The sequence below is a fragment of the Oncorhynchus masou genome, chromosome 15, assembly GCF_036934945.1.
Source record: "Oncorhynchus masou masou isolate Uvic2021 chromosome 15, UVic_Omas_1.1, whole genome shotgun sequence".
NCBI lineage: Eukaryota > Metazoa > Chordata > Actinopteri > Salmoniformes > Salmonidae > Oncorhynchus > Oncorhynchus masou.
This window is the reverse complement of record NC_088226.1, coordinates 75,387,459-75,403,311: the sequence shown is the minus strand read 5'-3', so window position 1 is coordinate 75,403,311 and position 15,853 is coordinate 75,387,459.

Genomic DNA, 15,853 nt, shown 5'->3' with positions numbered 1-15,853 from the left:
CAAGTAGAGTAAGCAGAAATATTTACATTTACATTTAAGTCATTTAGCAGACGCTCTTATCCAGAGCGACTTACAAATTGGTGAATTCACCTTCTGACATCCAGTGGAACAGCCACTTTACAATAGTGCATCTAAATCATTAAGGGGGGGGGGGGGGTGGTGAGAAGGATTACTTATCCTATCCTAGGTATTCCTTGAAGAGGTGGGGTTTCAGGTGAAATATCAACTTCCTCTTTCTTCTCTGGAACCTGTTTAGAAACTAGGTTGAGAATAAAACATGTAACATACAGTGGGGAGAACAAGTATTTGAAACACTACCGATTTTGCAGGTTTGCCTACTTACAAAGCATGTAGAGGCCTGTAATTTTTTTTATCATAGGTACACTTCAACTGTGAGAGACAGAATCTAAAAAAATATATATAAAAAAAATTCAGAAAATCACGTTGTATGATTTTTAAGTAATTATTTTGCATTTTATTGCATGACATACAGTGGGGCAAAAAAGTATTTAGTCAGCCACCAATTGTGCAAGGTCTCCCACTTAAAAAGATGAGAGAGGCCTGTAATTTTCATCATAGGTACAATCCAGAAAATCACATTGTAGGATTTTTTATTAATTTATTTGCAAATGATGGTGGAAAATAAGTATTTGGTCACCTACAAACAAGCAAGATTTCTGGCTCTCACAGACCTGTAACTTCTTCTTTAAGAGGCTCCTCTGTCCTCCACTCGTTACCTGTATTAATGGCACCTGTTTGAACTTGTTATCAGTATAAAAGACACCTGTCCACAACCTCAAACAGTCACACTGCCTTGTATAGAGGTCCTGGACGGCAGGAAGCTTGGCCCCAGTGATGTACTGGGCCATATGCACTACACTCTGTAGTGCTTTGCGGTCGGAGATCGAGCAGTTGCCATACCAGGCAGGCATTGATGCAACCAGTCAGGATGCTCTCGATGGTGCAGCTGTAGAACATTTTGAGGAACTGAGGACCCATGCCAAATCTTTTCAGTCTCCTGAGGGGGAATAGGTTTTGTTGTGCCCTCTTCACGACTGTCTTGGTGTGCTTGGACCATGTTAGTTTGTTGGTGATGTGGACACCAAGGAACTTGAATCTCCCAACCTGCTTCACTACCGCACTGTCGATGTTAATAGGGGCGTGCTCGGTCCTCTTTTTCCTGTAGTCCACAATCATCACCTTAGTCTTGATCATGTTGAGAGAGAGAGGTTGTTCTCCTGGCACCACACTGCCAGGTCTTTGACCTCCTCCCTATAGTCTGTCTCGTTGTTGTCGGTGATCAGGCCTACCATTACTACTATTACTACTACTACCAATACTCTGCTGTCACTACCACTACTACTACTATTTTATGTCCATAATTACTTCAGGACCAGCATGCACACCACATTTCCTTCAGTGAGTGTCCTTTCCTAGTTATTTATTTAATGTATTGTTTTTTAGCAGGGGTCAGCACAACCAGAGTGTAATGGCCAAGCCTCAGTACTTCTACTACTACCATTACTACTACTACAATTACAACCACTACTACTACCATTACTACCATTACTACTACTACCATTATTTCCTTCAGGAAGTGTCCTTTCCTAGTTATTTATTTAATGTATTGTTTTTTAGCAGGGGTCAGCACAACCAGAGTGTAATGGCCAAGCCTCAGTACTTCTACTATTACCATTACCTCTACTACCATTACTACTTCAGGGGTCAGCACAACCAGAGTGTAATGGCCAAGCCTCGCCTTGGGTGGACCTCTTTTGTGATGAAAGTGTCTCCCCTGCCAGATAAATATAAACGCACATGTTGATGTCAATGCATTAGTGTTCTGGTCGTGTTCTAATAGTGTTCTGGGCTCTCTTCCCAGTGAGAGGAGTAGTGTTCTGGTCTCTCTCTCTGGTTAAACGCACATGTTGATGTCAATGCATTAGTGTTCTGGGCTCTCTCTCTGGTTAAACGCACATGTTGATGTCAATGCATTAGTGAAAGCCAGTTCATTGAGGGAGTTGAAATTAAGTTACAAAGTACGTCAGTCAGGGCGGACATCCTCAATAAACAATGTATGATCACAACCTGGTAATCGGCCAATCAAGGATGTAATATTGTTCTAGCTTTCCGTCATTGACCGTCAAACATTGACTCATATCCTTGTTTGTCCACCTCATCTAGTATTTCAAAACTATTTTAACTGGCATGGTGCCAAACAAGGATTTCCCTGTCTGATACGGAACACCAGGAATGTAGCTCAGAAGAGAGGTACAGTTGAAGTCGGAAGTTTACATACACCTTAGCCAAATACATTTAAACTCAGTCTATCACAATTACTGGCATTCAATCCTAGTAAAAATTCCCTGTTTTAGGTCAGTTAGGATCACCACTTTATTTTCAGAATGTGAAATGTCAGAATAATAGTAGAGAGTGATTTATTTCAGCTTTTATTTCTTTCTTCACATTCCCAGTGGGTCAGAAGTTTACATACACTCAATTAGGATTTGGTAGCATTGCCTTTAAATTGTTTTACTTGGGTCAAATGTTTCGGGTAGCCTTCCACAAGCTTCCCACAATAAGTTGGGTGAATTTTGTCCCATTCCTCCTGACAGAGCTGGTGTAAATGAGTCAGATTTGTAGGCCTCCCTGCTCGCACACCCTTTTTCAGTTCTGACAAAAAATCTTCCATAGAATTGAGGTCAAGGCTTTGTGATGACCACTAATATACTTTGACCTTGTTGTCCTTAATCCATTTTGCCACAACTTTGGAAGTATGCTTGGGATCATTGTCCATTTGGATGACCCATTTGCGACCAAGCTTTAACTTCCTGACTGATGTCTTGAGATGTTGTTTCAATATATCTGCAGAATTTTCCATCCTCATGATGATTTTGTGAAGTGCACCCAGTCCCTCCTGCAGCAAATCACCCCCACAACATGATGCTATGCTGCCACCCCCGTGCTTCACGATTGGGATGGTGTTCTTCAGCTTGCAAGCTTCCCCCTTTTTCCTCCAAACATAACAATGGTCATTATGGCCAAATAATTATATTTTTGTTTCATCAGACCAGCGGACATTTCTCCAAAAAGTACGATCCTTGTCCCCATGTGCAGTTGCAAACCGTAGTCTGGCTTTTTTTTATGGCGTTTTTGGAGCAGTGGCTTCTTCCTTTACTGAGCGGCCTTTCAGGTTATGTTGATATAGGACTCGTTTTACTGTGGATAAAGATACTGTTATACCTGTTTCCTGCAGCATCTTCACAAGGTCCTTTCCTGCTGTTCTGGGATTGATGTGCACTTATCGCACCAAAGTACGTTCATCTCTAGGAGACAGAACGCGTCTCCTGCCTGAGCTGTATGGTGGCTGTGGGGTCCCATGGTGTTTATACTTGCGTACTATTGTTTGTTGAACGTGTACAGTTGAACGTTGGCCGATTCCTTTTGATTTTCCCATGATGTCAAGCAAAGAGGCACTGAGTTTGAAGGTAGGCCTTGAAATACATCCACAGATACACCTCCAATTGACTCAAACTACGTCAATTAGCCTATCAGAAGCTTCTAATGCCATGACATAATTTTCTGGAATTTTCCAAGCTGTTTAAAGGCACAGTCAACTTAGTGTATGTAAACTTCTGACCCACTGGAATTGTGATACAGTGAATTATAAGTGAAATAATCTGTCTGTAAACTATTGTTGGAAAAATGACTTGTGTCATGCACAAAGTTGATGTCCTAACCAACTTGCCAAAACTATAGTTTGTTAACAAGAAATTTGTGGAGTGGTTGAAAAACGAGTTTTAATGACTCCAACCTAAGTATATGTAAACTTCTGACTTCAACTGTCGGTGGGTGACGTTTCTGTTTGTCTTTTCACATAGTCAAACACGTTGTGGACTGATGGTGTTTAGTGCTACTGACTCACCCAGTTGGACAGTGGGAGACAGAGTAGGAGAAGGAGGTAGGGAGGTAGAGGACAAAGGTAGAGGAGGAGGAGGTAAAGGAGGAGGAGGAAGAGGTAAAGGGGTTAGAGGAGGAGGAAGAGGTAAAGGAGGTGGAGGAGTAGGTGGAGGAGGAGCAGGTAGATTTATACAGATTTAGGAAACAGGGTTAGACAGTAAAATCATTCAGAGTTTTAGATTACGTAAAAAATTATATCAGCTGCATTGACAATGTTTGCTCTTGGATGGACATAGAGGTAGAGGAGGAGGAGATAGAGGAGGAGGTAAAGGAGGGAGAGGAGGCTGTAGAGGTAGAGGAGGTTAGGAGGGAGAGGAGGATGTAGAGGTAGAGGGGGTAAGGAGGTAGAGGAGGAGGTAAAGTAGGATGTAGAGGAGAAGGTAAAGGAGGAGGTACAGGAGGTAAGGAGGTAGAAGAGGAAGTAGAGGAGGATGTAGAGATAGAGGGGGTAAGGAGGTAGAGGAGGAGGCAAAGTAGGATGTAGAGGAGAAGGTAAAGGAGGAGGTACAGGAGGTAAGGAGGTAGAAGAGGAAGTAGAGGAGGATGTAGAGGTAGAGGGGGTAAGGAGGTAGAGGAGGATGTAGAGGAGTAGGTAAAGGAGGTAGAGAAGGAGGAGGTAGAGAAGGAGGAGGTAAGGAGGTAGAGAAGGAGGAGGTAGAGGGTGTAAGGAGGTAGAGGAGGAAGTAGAGGAGGATGTAGAGGAGAAGGTAAAGGAGGTAGAGAAGGATGAGGTAGAGAAGGAGGAGGTAGAGGAGGATGAGGTAAAGTAGGATGTAGAGGATGAGGTAAAGGAGGTTAGGAGGGAGAGGAGGATGTAGAGGTAGAGGGGGTAAGGAGGTAGAGGAGGATAGGAGTGAGAGGAGGATGTAGAGGTAGAGGGGGTAAGGAGGTAGAGGAGGGTAGGAGGTAGAGGAGGATGTAGAGGTAGAGGGGGTAAGGAGGTTAGGAGGTAGAGGAGGAGGTAGAGGGGGTAAGGAGGTTAGGAGGGAGAGGAGGAGGTAAAGGAGGTTAGGAGGGAGAGGAGGATGTAGAGGTAGAGGGGGTAAGGAGGTAGAGGAGGATATAGAGGAGGAGGTAAAGTAGGATGTAGAGGAGAAGGTAAAGGAGGAGGTACAGGAGGTAAGGAGGTAGACAAGGAAGTAGAGGAGGATGTAGAGGTAGAGGGGGTAAGGAGGTAGAGGAGGAAGTAGAGGAGGATGTAGAGGAGTAGGTAAAGGAGGTAGAGAAGGAGGAGGTAGAGAAGGAGGAGGATGAGGTAAAGTAGGATGTAGAGGAGGAGGTAAAGGTTAGGAGGGAGAGGAGGATGTAGAGGTAGAGGGGGTAAGGAGGTAGAGGAGGATAGGAGGGAGAGGAGGATGTAGAGGTTGAGGGGGTAAGGAGGTAGAGGAGGATAGGAGGGAGAGGGGGAGGAGGTAGAGGAGGATGTAGAGGTAGAGGGGGTAAAGAGGTAGAGGAGGATAGGAGGGAGAGGAGGATAGGAGGGAGAGGAGGATGTAGAGGTAGAGGGGGTAAGGAGGTAGAGGAGGATAGGAGGGAGAGGGGGAGGAGGATGTAGAGGTAGAGGGGGTAAGGACGTAGAGGAGGAGGTAAAGGAGGTTAGGAGGGAGAGGAGGATGTAGAGGTAGAGGGGGTAAGGAGGTAGAGGAGGATGTAGAGGAGTAGGTAAAGGAGGTAGAGAAGGAGGAGGTAGAGAAGGAGGAGGTAGAGGGTGTAAGGAGGGAGAGGGGTAGGAGGTAGAGGGGGATGTAGAGGTAGAGGGGGTAAGGAGGTAGAGGAGGATAGGAGGGAGAGGAGGATGTAGAGGTAGAGGGGGTAAGGAGGTAGAGGAGGATAGGAGGGAGAGGGGGAGGAGGTAGAGGAGGATGTAGAAGTAGAGGGGGTAAGGAGGTAGAGGAGGATAGGAGGGAGAGGAGGATGTAGAGGTAGAGGGGGTAAGGAGGTAGAGGAGGTTAGGAGGGAGGAGGTAGAGGAGGATGTAGAGGTAGAGGGGGTAAGGAGGTAGAGGAGGAGGTAAAGTAGGATGTAGAGGAGAAGGAAAAAGGAGTTTAGGAGGTAGAGGAGTAGGATGTAGAGGTAGAGGGGGTAAGGAGGTTAGGAGGGAGAGGAGGATGTAGAGGTAGAGGGGGTAAGGAGGTAGAGGAGGATATAGAGGAGGAGGTAAAGTAGGATGTAGAGGAGAAGGTAAAGGAGGAGGTAAGGAGGTAGAAGAGTAGGAGGTAGAGGAGAATGCAGAGGTAGAGGGGGTAAGGAGGTAGAGGAGGAGGATGTAGAGGAGAATGTAGAGGGGGTAAGGAGGTAGAGGAGGAAGTAGAGGAGGAGGAGGTGGAGGAGAATGTAGAGGTAGAGTGGGTAAGGTGGTAGAGGAGGAGAAGGTAGAGGAGAATGTAGAGATTGAGGGGGTAAGGAGGTAGAGGAGGCTGTAGAGAAGGTAAGGAGGTAGAAGAGGAGGAGGTAGAGGAGAATGTAGAGGTAGAGGGGGTAAGTAGGTAGAAGAGGAGGAGGTAGAGGAGAATGTAGAGGTAGAGGGGGAAGGAGGTAGAGGAGGAAGTAGAGGAGGTAAGGAGGTAGTAGAGGAGAATGTAGAGGTAGAGGGGGAAAGGAGGCAGAGGAGGTGGAAGAGGAGGGGGTAAGGAGGTAGAGGAGGTAAAGGAGAATGTAGAGGTAGAGGGGGGAAAGGAGGTAAAGGAGGTGGTAGAGGAGGAGGTAAGGGGGGTAAGGAGGTAGAGGGGGAAGTAGAGGAGGTAAGGATATAGAGGAGGATGAGGTAAAGGAGGATGTAGAGGTAGAGGGGGTAAGAAGGGAGGGGGGAATATAGAGGCGGAAGTAGAGGTAGAGGTGCAGGAGGGAGAGGAGGAGATGGTGGAGGAGGTAGAGAGGAAGTAGAAGAGGAGGAAGGGGAGTTAGAAGGGAGCAGTGACAGTACCTCTATATCAGGGGAGGTAGAATGGGAGAAGTGACAATGAGAGTACCTCTGTATCAGTGGAGGTAGAACGGGAGCAGTGACAGTGACAGTACCTATGTATCAGGGGAGGTAGAACGGGAGCAGTGACAGTACCTCTATATCAGGGGAGGTAGAATGGGAGCAGTGACAATGACAGTACCTCAGTGTCAGTGGAGGTATAATGGGAGCAGTGACAATGACAGTACCTCTATATCAGGGGAGCTAGAACGGGAGCAGTGACAATGACAGTACCTCAGTATCAGTGGAGGTAGAACGGGAGCAGTGACAATGACAGTACCTCTATATCAGTAGAGGTAGAACGGGAGCAGTGACAATGACAGTACCTCTATATCAGTAGAGGTAGAACGGGAGCAGTGACAATGACAGTACCTCAGTATCAGTAGAGGTAGAACGGGAGCAGTGACAATGACAGTACCTCTATATCAGGGGAGGTAGAACGGGAGCAGTGACAGTACCTCTATATCAGGGGAGGTAGAATGGGAGCAGTGACAATGACAGTACCTCAGTATCAGTGGAGGTAGAACGGGAGCAGTGACAGTACCTCTATATCAGGGGAGGTAGAACGGGAGCAGTGACAGTACCTTTATATCAGGGGAGGTAGAACGGGAGCAGTGACAGTACCTCTGTATCAGGGGAGGTAGAATGGGAGCAGTGACAGTACCTCAGTATCAGTGGAGGTAGAACGGGAGCAGTTACAGTACCTCTATATCAGGGGAGGTAGAATGGGAGCAGTGACAGTACCTTTATATCAGGGGAGGTAGAACGGGAGCAGTGACAGTACCTCTGTATCAGGGGAGGTAGAATGGGAGCAGTGACAATGACAGTACCTCAGTATCAGTGGAGGTAGAACGGGAGCAGTGACAATGACAGTACCTCTATATCAGGGGAGCTAAAACGGGAGCAGTGACAATGACAGTACCTCAGTATCAGTGGAGGTAGAACGGGAGCAGTGACAATGACAGTACCTCTATATCAGTAGAGGTAGAACGGGAGCAGTGACAATGACAGTACCTCAGTATCAGTAGAGGTAGAACGGGAGCAGTGACAATGACAGTACCTCTATATCAGGGGAGGTAGAATGGGAGCAGTGACAGTACCTCTGTATCAGGGGAGGTATTACGGGAGCAGTGACAATGGCAGTACCTCTATATCAGGGGAGGTAGAATGGGAGCAGTTACAGTACCTCTATATCAGGGGAGGTAGAACGGGAGCAGTGACAGTACCTCTGTATCAGGGGAGGTATTACGGGAGCAGTGACAATGACAGTACCTATATATCAGGGGAGGTAGAACGGTAGCAGTTGACATTTACAGTACCTCTATATCAGGGGAGGTAGAACGGGAGCAGTGACAGTACCTATATATCAGTGGAGGTAGAACGGGAGCAGTGACAGTACCTCTGTATCAGGGGACGTAGAATGGGAGCAGTGACAGTACCTCTATATCAGGGGAGGTAGAACGGGAGCAGTGACAATGACAGTACCTCTATATCAGAGGAGGTAGAACGGGAGCAGTGACAGTACCTCTATATAAGGGGAGGTAGAGCGGGAGCAGTGACAATGACAGTACCTCAGTATCAGTGGAGGTAGAACGAGAGCAGTGACAGTACCTCTATATCAGGGGAGCTAGAACGGGAGCAGTGACAATGACAGTACCTCAGTATCAGTAGAGGTAGAACGGGAGCAGTGACAATGACAGTACCTCTATATCAGGGGAGGTAGAACGGGAGCAGTGACAGTACCTCTGTATCAGGGGAGGTAGAACGGGAGAAGTGACAGTACCTCTGTATCAGGGGAGGTAGAACGGGAGCAGTGACAGTACCTCTGTTTCAGGGGAGGTAGAAAGAGAGCAGTGACAGTGAGAGTACCTCTGTATCAGGGGAGGTAGAACGGGAGCAGTGACAGTACCTCTATCTCAGGGGAGGTAGAATGGGAGCAGTGACAATGACAGTACCTCTGTATCGCTGGAGGTAGAACCGGCGCAGTGACAATGACAGTACCTCTGTATCAGGGGAGGTAGAACGCAAGCAGTGACAGTACCTCTATATCAGGGGAGGTGGAACGAGAGCAGTGACAGTACCTCTGAATCAGGGGAGGTGGAGCTGGAGCAGTGACAGTACCTCTAAATCAGGGGAGGTAGAACGGGAGCAGTGACAGTGCCTTTGTATCGGGGGAGGTAGAACGGGAGCAGTGACAATGACAGTACCTCTATATCAGGGAGGTGGAACGAGAGCAGTGACAGTACCTCTGTATCAGGGGAGGTAGAATGGGAGCAGTGACAATGACAGTAACTATATATCAGGGGAGGTAGAATGGGAGCAGTGACAGTATCTCTATATCAGGGGAGGTAGAACGGGAGTAGGTACAGTACCTCTATATCAGGGGAGGTAGAACGGGAGCAGTGACAGTACCTCTATATCAGGGGAGGTAGAACGGGAGCAGTGACAATGACAGTGCCTCCATATCAGGGGAGGTAGAATGGGAGCAGTGACAATAACAGTACCTCTATATCAGGGGAGGTAGAATGGGAGCAGTGACAATGACAGTATCTCTATATCAGGGGAGGTAGAATGGGAGCAGTGACAATGACAGAACCTCTATATCAGGGGAGGTAGAATGGGAGCAGTGACAATGACAGTACCTCTATATCAGGGGAGGTAGAATGGGAGTAGTGACAGTACCTCTATATTAGGGGAGGTAGAACAGGAGCATTGACAATGACAGTACCTCTATATCAAGGGAGGTAGAATGGGAGCAGTGACAGTACCTCTATATCAGGGGAGGTAGAACGGGAGCAGTGACAGTACCTCTATATCAGGGAGGTAGAATGGGAGCAGTGACAATGACAGTACCTCTATATTAGGGAGGTAGAACAAGAGCAGTGACAGTACCTCTATATCAGGGAGGTAGATCGAGAGCAGTGACAGTACCTCTGTATCAGGGAGGTAGATCGAGAGCAGTGACAGTACCTCTGTATCAGGGAGGTAGAACGAGAGCAGTGACAGTACCTCTGTATCAGGGAGGTAGATCGAGAGCAGTGACAGTACCTCTGTATCAGGGAGTTAGAACGAGAGCAGTGACAGTACCTCTGTATCAGGGAGGTAGAACGAGAGCAGTGACAGTACCTCTGTATCAGGGAGGTAGAACGAGAGCAGTGACAGTACCTCTGTATCAGGGAGGTAGAACGAGAGCAGTGACAGTACCTCTATATCAGGGAGGTAGAACGAGAGCAGTGACAGTACCTCTGTATCAGGGAGGTAGAACGAGAGCAGTGACAGTACCTCTGTATCAGGGAGGTAGAACGAGAGCAGTGACAGTACCTCTTGATCAGGGAGGTAGAACGAGAGCAGTGACAGTACCTCTGTATCAGGGAGGTAGAACGAGAGCAGTGACAGTACCTCTGTATCAGGGAGGTAGATCGAGAGCAGTGACAGTACCTCTGTATCAGGGAGGTAGAACGAGAGCAGTGACAGTACCTCTGTATCAGGGAGGTAGATCGAGAGCAGTGACAGTACCTCTGTATCAGGGAGGTAGAACGAGAGCAGTGACAATACCTCTGTATCAGGGAGGTAGAACGAGAGCAGTGACAGTACATCTTGATCAGGGAGGTAGAACGAGAGCAGTGACAGTACCTCTGTATCAGGGAGGTAGAACGAGAGCAGTGACAGTACCTCTGTATCAGGGAGGTAGAACGAGAGCAGTGACAGTACCTCTGTATCAGGGAGGTAGAACGAGAGCAGTGACAGTACCTCTGTATCAGGGAGGTAGAACGAGAGCAGTGACAGTACCTCTGTATCAGGGAGGTAGAACGAGAGCAGTGACAGTACCTCTGTATCAGGGAGGTAGAACGAGAGCAGTGACAGTACCTCTGTGTCAGGGAGGTAGAACGAGAGCAGTGACAGTACCTCTGTATCAGGGAGGTAGAACGAGAGCAGTGACAGTACCTCTGTATCAGGGAGGTAGAACGAGAGCAGTGACAGTACCTCTGTATCAGGGAGGTAGAACGAGAGCAGTGACAGTACCTCTGTATCAGGGAGGTAGAACGAGAGCAGTGACAGTACCTCTGTATCAGGGAGGTAGAACGAGAGCAGTGACAGTACCTCTGTATCAGGGAGGTAGAACGAGAGCAGTGACAGTACCTCTGTATCAGGGAGGTAGAACGAGAGCAGTGACAGTACCTCTGTATCAGGGAGGTAGAACGAGAGCAGTGACAGTACCTCTGTATCAGGGAGGTAGAACGAGAGCAGTGACAGTACCTCTGTATCAGGGAGGTAGAACGAGAGCAGTGACAGTACCTCTGTATCAGGGAGGTAGATCGAGAGCAGTGACAGTACCTCTGTATCAGGGAGGTAGAACGAGAGCAGTGACAGTACCTCTGTATCAGGGAGGTAGATCGAGAGCAGTGACAGTACCTCTGTATCAGGGAGGTAGAACGAGAGCAGTGACAGTACCTCTGTATCAGGGAGGTAGAACGAGAGCAGTGACAGTACCTCTATATCAGGGAGGTAGAACGAGAGCAGTGACAGTACCTCTTGATCAGGGAGGTAGAACGAGAGCAGTGACAGTACCTCTGTATCAGGGAGGTAGAACGAGAGCAGTGACAGTACCTCTGTATCAGGGAGACAGTACCTCTGATCAGGGAGGTAGAACGAGAGCAGTGACAGTACCTCTGTATCAGGGAGGTAGAACGAGAGCAGTGACAGTACCTCTGTATCAGGGAGGTAGAACGAGAGCAGTGACAGTACCTCTTGATCAGGGAGGTAGAACGAGAGCAGTGACAGTACCTCTGTATCAGGGAGGTAGAACGAGAGCAGTGACAGTACCTCTGTATCAGGGAGGTAGAACGAGAGCAGTGACAGTACCTCTGTATCAGGGAGGTAGAACGAGAGCAGTGACAGTACCTCTGTATCAGGGAGGTAGAACGAGAGCAGTGACAGTACCTCTGTATCAGGGAGGTAGAACGAGAGCAGTGACAGTACCTCTGTATCAGGGAGGTAGAACGAGAGCAGTGACAGTACCTCTGTATCAGGGAGGTAGAACGAGAGCAGTGACAGTACCTCTGTATCAGGGAGGTAGAACGAGAGCAGTGACAGTACCTCTGTATCAGGGAGGTAGAACGAGAGCAGTGACAGTACCTCTGTATCAGGGAGGTAGAACGAGAGCAGTGACAGTACCTCTGTATCAGGGAGGTAGAACGAGAGCAGTGACAGTACCTCTGTATCAGGGAGGTAGTGACAGTACCTCTGTATCAGGGAGGCAGTGAGCAGTGACAGTACCTCTGTATCAGGGAGGTAGAACGAGAGCAGTGACAGTACCTCTGTATCAGGGAGGTAGAACGAGAGCAGTGACAGTACCTCTGTATCAGGGAGGTAGAACGAGAGCAGTGACAGTACCTCTGTATCAGGGAGGTAGAACGAGAGCAGTGACAGACCTCTGTATCAGTGACAGTGACCTCTGTATCAGGGAGGTAGAACGAGAGCAGTGACAGTACCTCTGTATCAGGGAGGTAGAATCAGGGAGGTAGACGAGAGCAGTGACAGTACCTCTGTATCAGGGAGGTAGAACGAGAGCAGTGACAGTACCTCTGTATCAGGGAGGTAGAACGAGAGCAGTGACAGTACCTCTGTATCAGGGAGGTAGAACGAGAGCAGTGACAGTACCTCTGTATCAGGGAGGTAGAACGAGAGCAGTGACAGTACCTCTGTATCAGGGAGGTAGAACGAGAGCAGTGACAGTACCTCTGTATCAGGGAGGTAGAACGAGAGCAGTGACAGTACCTCTGTATCAGGGAGTTAGAGAGTGACAGTACCTCTGTATCAGGGAGTGACAGTACCTCTGTATCAGGGAGGTAGAACGAGAGCAGTGACAGTACCTCTGTATCAGGGAGGTAGAACGAGAGCAGTGACAGTACCTCTGTATCAGGGAGGTAGAACGAGAGCAGTGACAGTACCTCTGTATCAGGGAGGTAGATCGAGAGCAGTGACAGTACCTCTGTATCAGGGAGGTAGAACGAGAGCAGTGACAGTACCTCTGTATCAGGGAGGTAGATCGAGAGCAGTGACAGTACCTCTGTATCAGGGAGGTAGAACGAGAGCAGTGACAGTACCTCTGTATCAGGGAGGTAGAACGAGAGCAGTGACAGTACCTCTATATCAGGGAGGGTCCTGTGTGGCTCAGTCGGTAGAGCATGGCGCTTGCAACGCCAAGCGTCGTGGGTTCGATTCCCGCTGGGGCCACCCATATGTAAAAGTAGTGGCCCCAGCCGACTTGTAAGTCGCTTTGGACAAAAGCGTCTGCTAAATGGGATATATTATTATATTATTATTATAGAACAAGAGCAGTGACAGTACCTCTGTATCAGGGAGGTAGAACGAGAGCAGTGACAGTACCTCTGTATCAGGGAGGTAGAACTAGAGCAGTGACAGTACCTCTGTATCAGGGAGGTAGATCGAGAGCAGTGACAGTACCTCTGTATCAGGGAGGTAGAACGAGAGCAGTGACAGTACCTCTGTATCAGGGAGGTAGAACGAGAGCAGTGACAGTACCTCTGTATCAGGGAGGTAGATCGAGAGCAGTGACAGTACCTCTGTATCAGGGAGGTACATCGAGAGCAGTGACAGTACCTCTGTATCAGGGAGGTAGAACGAGAGCAGTGACAGTACCTCTGTATCAGGGAGGTAGAACGAGAGCAGTGACAGTACCTCTGTATCAGGGAGGTAGAACGAGAGCAGTGACAGTACCTCTGTATCAGGGAGGTAGATCGAGAGCAGTGACAGTACCTCTGTATCAGGGAGGTAGAACGAGAGCAGTGACAGTACCTCTGTATCAGGGAGGTAGATCGAGAGCAGTGACAGTACCTCTGTATCAGGGAGGTAGAACGAGAGCAGTGACAGTACCTCTGTATCAGGGAGGTAGAACGAGAGCAGTGACAGTACCTCTGTATCAGGGAGGTAGAACGAGAGCAGTGACAGTACCTCTGTATCAGGGAGGTAGAACGAGAGCAGTGACAGTACCTCTGTATCAGGGAGGTAGATCGAGAGCAGTGACAGTACCTCTGTATCAGGGAGTTAGAACGAGAGCAGTGACAGTACCTCTGTATCAGGGAGGTAGAACGAGAGCAGTGACAGTACCTCTGTATCAGGGAGGTAGAACGAGAGCAGTGACAGTACCTCTGTATCAGGGAGGTAGAACGAGAGCAGTGACAGTACCTCTGTATCAGGGAGGTAGATCGAGAGCAGTGACAGTACCTCTGTATCAGGGAGGTAGAACGAGAGCAGTGACAGTACCTCTGTATCAGGGAGGTAGATCGAGAGCAGTGACAGTACCTCTGTATCAGGGAGGTAGAACGAGAGCAGTGACAGTACCTCTGTATCAGGGAGGTAGAACGAGAGCAGTGACAGTACCTCTATATCAGGGAGGGTCCTGTGTGGCTCAGTCGGTAGAGCATGGCGCTTGCAACGCCAAGCGTCGTGGGTTCGATTCCCGCTGGGGCCACCCATATGTAAAAGTAGTGGCCCCAGCCGACTTGTAAGTCGCTTTGGACAAAAGCGTCTGCTAAATGGGATATATTATTATATTATTATTATAGAACAAGAGCAGTGACAGTACCTCTGTATCAGGGAGGTAGAACGAGAGCAGTGACAGTACCTCTGTATCAGGGAGGTAGAACTAGAGCAGTGACAGTACCTCTGTATCAGGGAGGTAGATCGAGAGCAGTGACAGTACCTCTGTATCAGGGAGGTAGAACGAGAGCAGTGACAGTACCTCTGTATCAGGGAGGTAGAACGAGAGCAGTGACAGTACCTCTGTATCAGGGAGGTAGAACGAGAGCAGTGACAGTACCTCTGTATCAGGGAGGTAGATCGAGAGCAGTGACAGTACCTCTGTATCAGGGAGGTAGATCGAGAGCAGTGACAGTACCTCTGTATCAGGGAGGTAGAACGAGAGCAGTGACAGTACCTCTGTATCAGGGAGGTAGAACGAGAGCAGTGACAGTACCTCTGTATCAGGGAGGTAGAACGAGAGCAGTGACAGTACCTCTGTATCAGGGAGGTAGATCGAGAGCAGTGACAGTACCTCTGTATCAGGGAGGTAGAACGAGAGCAGTGACAGTACCTCTGTATCAGGGAGGTAGATCGAGAGCAGTGACAGTACCTCTATATCAGGGAGGTAGAACGAGAGCAGTGACAGTACCTCTGTATCAGGGAGGTAGAACGAGAGCAGTGACAGTACCTCTTGATCAGGGAGGTAGAACGAGAGCAGTGACAGTACCTCTGTATCAGGGAGGTAGAACGAGAGCAGTGACAGTACCTCTGTATCAGGGAGGTAGAACGAGAGCAGTGACAGTACCTCTGTATCAGGGAGGTAGAACGAGAGCAGTGACAGTACCTCTGTATCAGGGAGGTAGAACGAGAGCAGTGACAGTACCTCTGTATCAGGGAGGTAGAACGAGAGCAGTGACAGTACCTCTGTATCAGGGAGGTAGAACGAGAGCAGTGACAGTACCTCTGTATCAGGGAGGTAGAACGAGAGCAGTGACAGTACTCTGTATCTAGAACGAGAGCAGTGACAGTACCTCTGTATCAGGGAGGTAGAACGAGAGCAGTGACAGTACCTCTGTATCAGGGAGGTAGAACGAGAGCAGTGACAGTACCTCTGTATCAGGGAGGTAGAACGAGAGCAGTGACAGTACCTCTTGATCAGGGAGGTAGAACGAGAGCAGTGACAGTACCTCTGTATCAGGGAGGTAGAACGAGAGCAGTGACAGTACCTCTGTATCAGGGAGGTAGATCGAGAGCAGTGACAGTACCTCTGTATCAGGGAGGTAGAACGAGAGCAGTGACAGTACCTCTGTATCAGGGAGGTAGAACGAGAGCAGTGACAGTACCTCTGTATCAGGGAGGTAGAACGAGAGCAGTGACAGTACCTCTGTA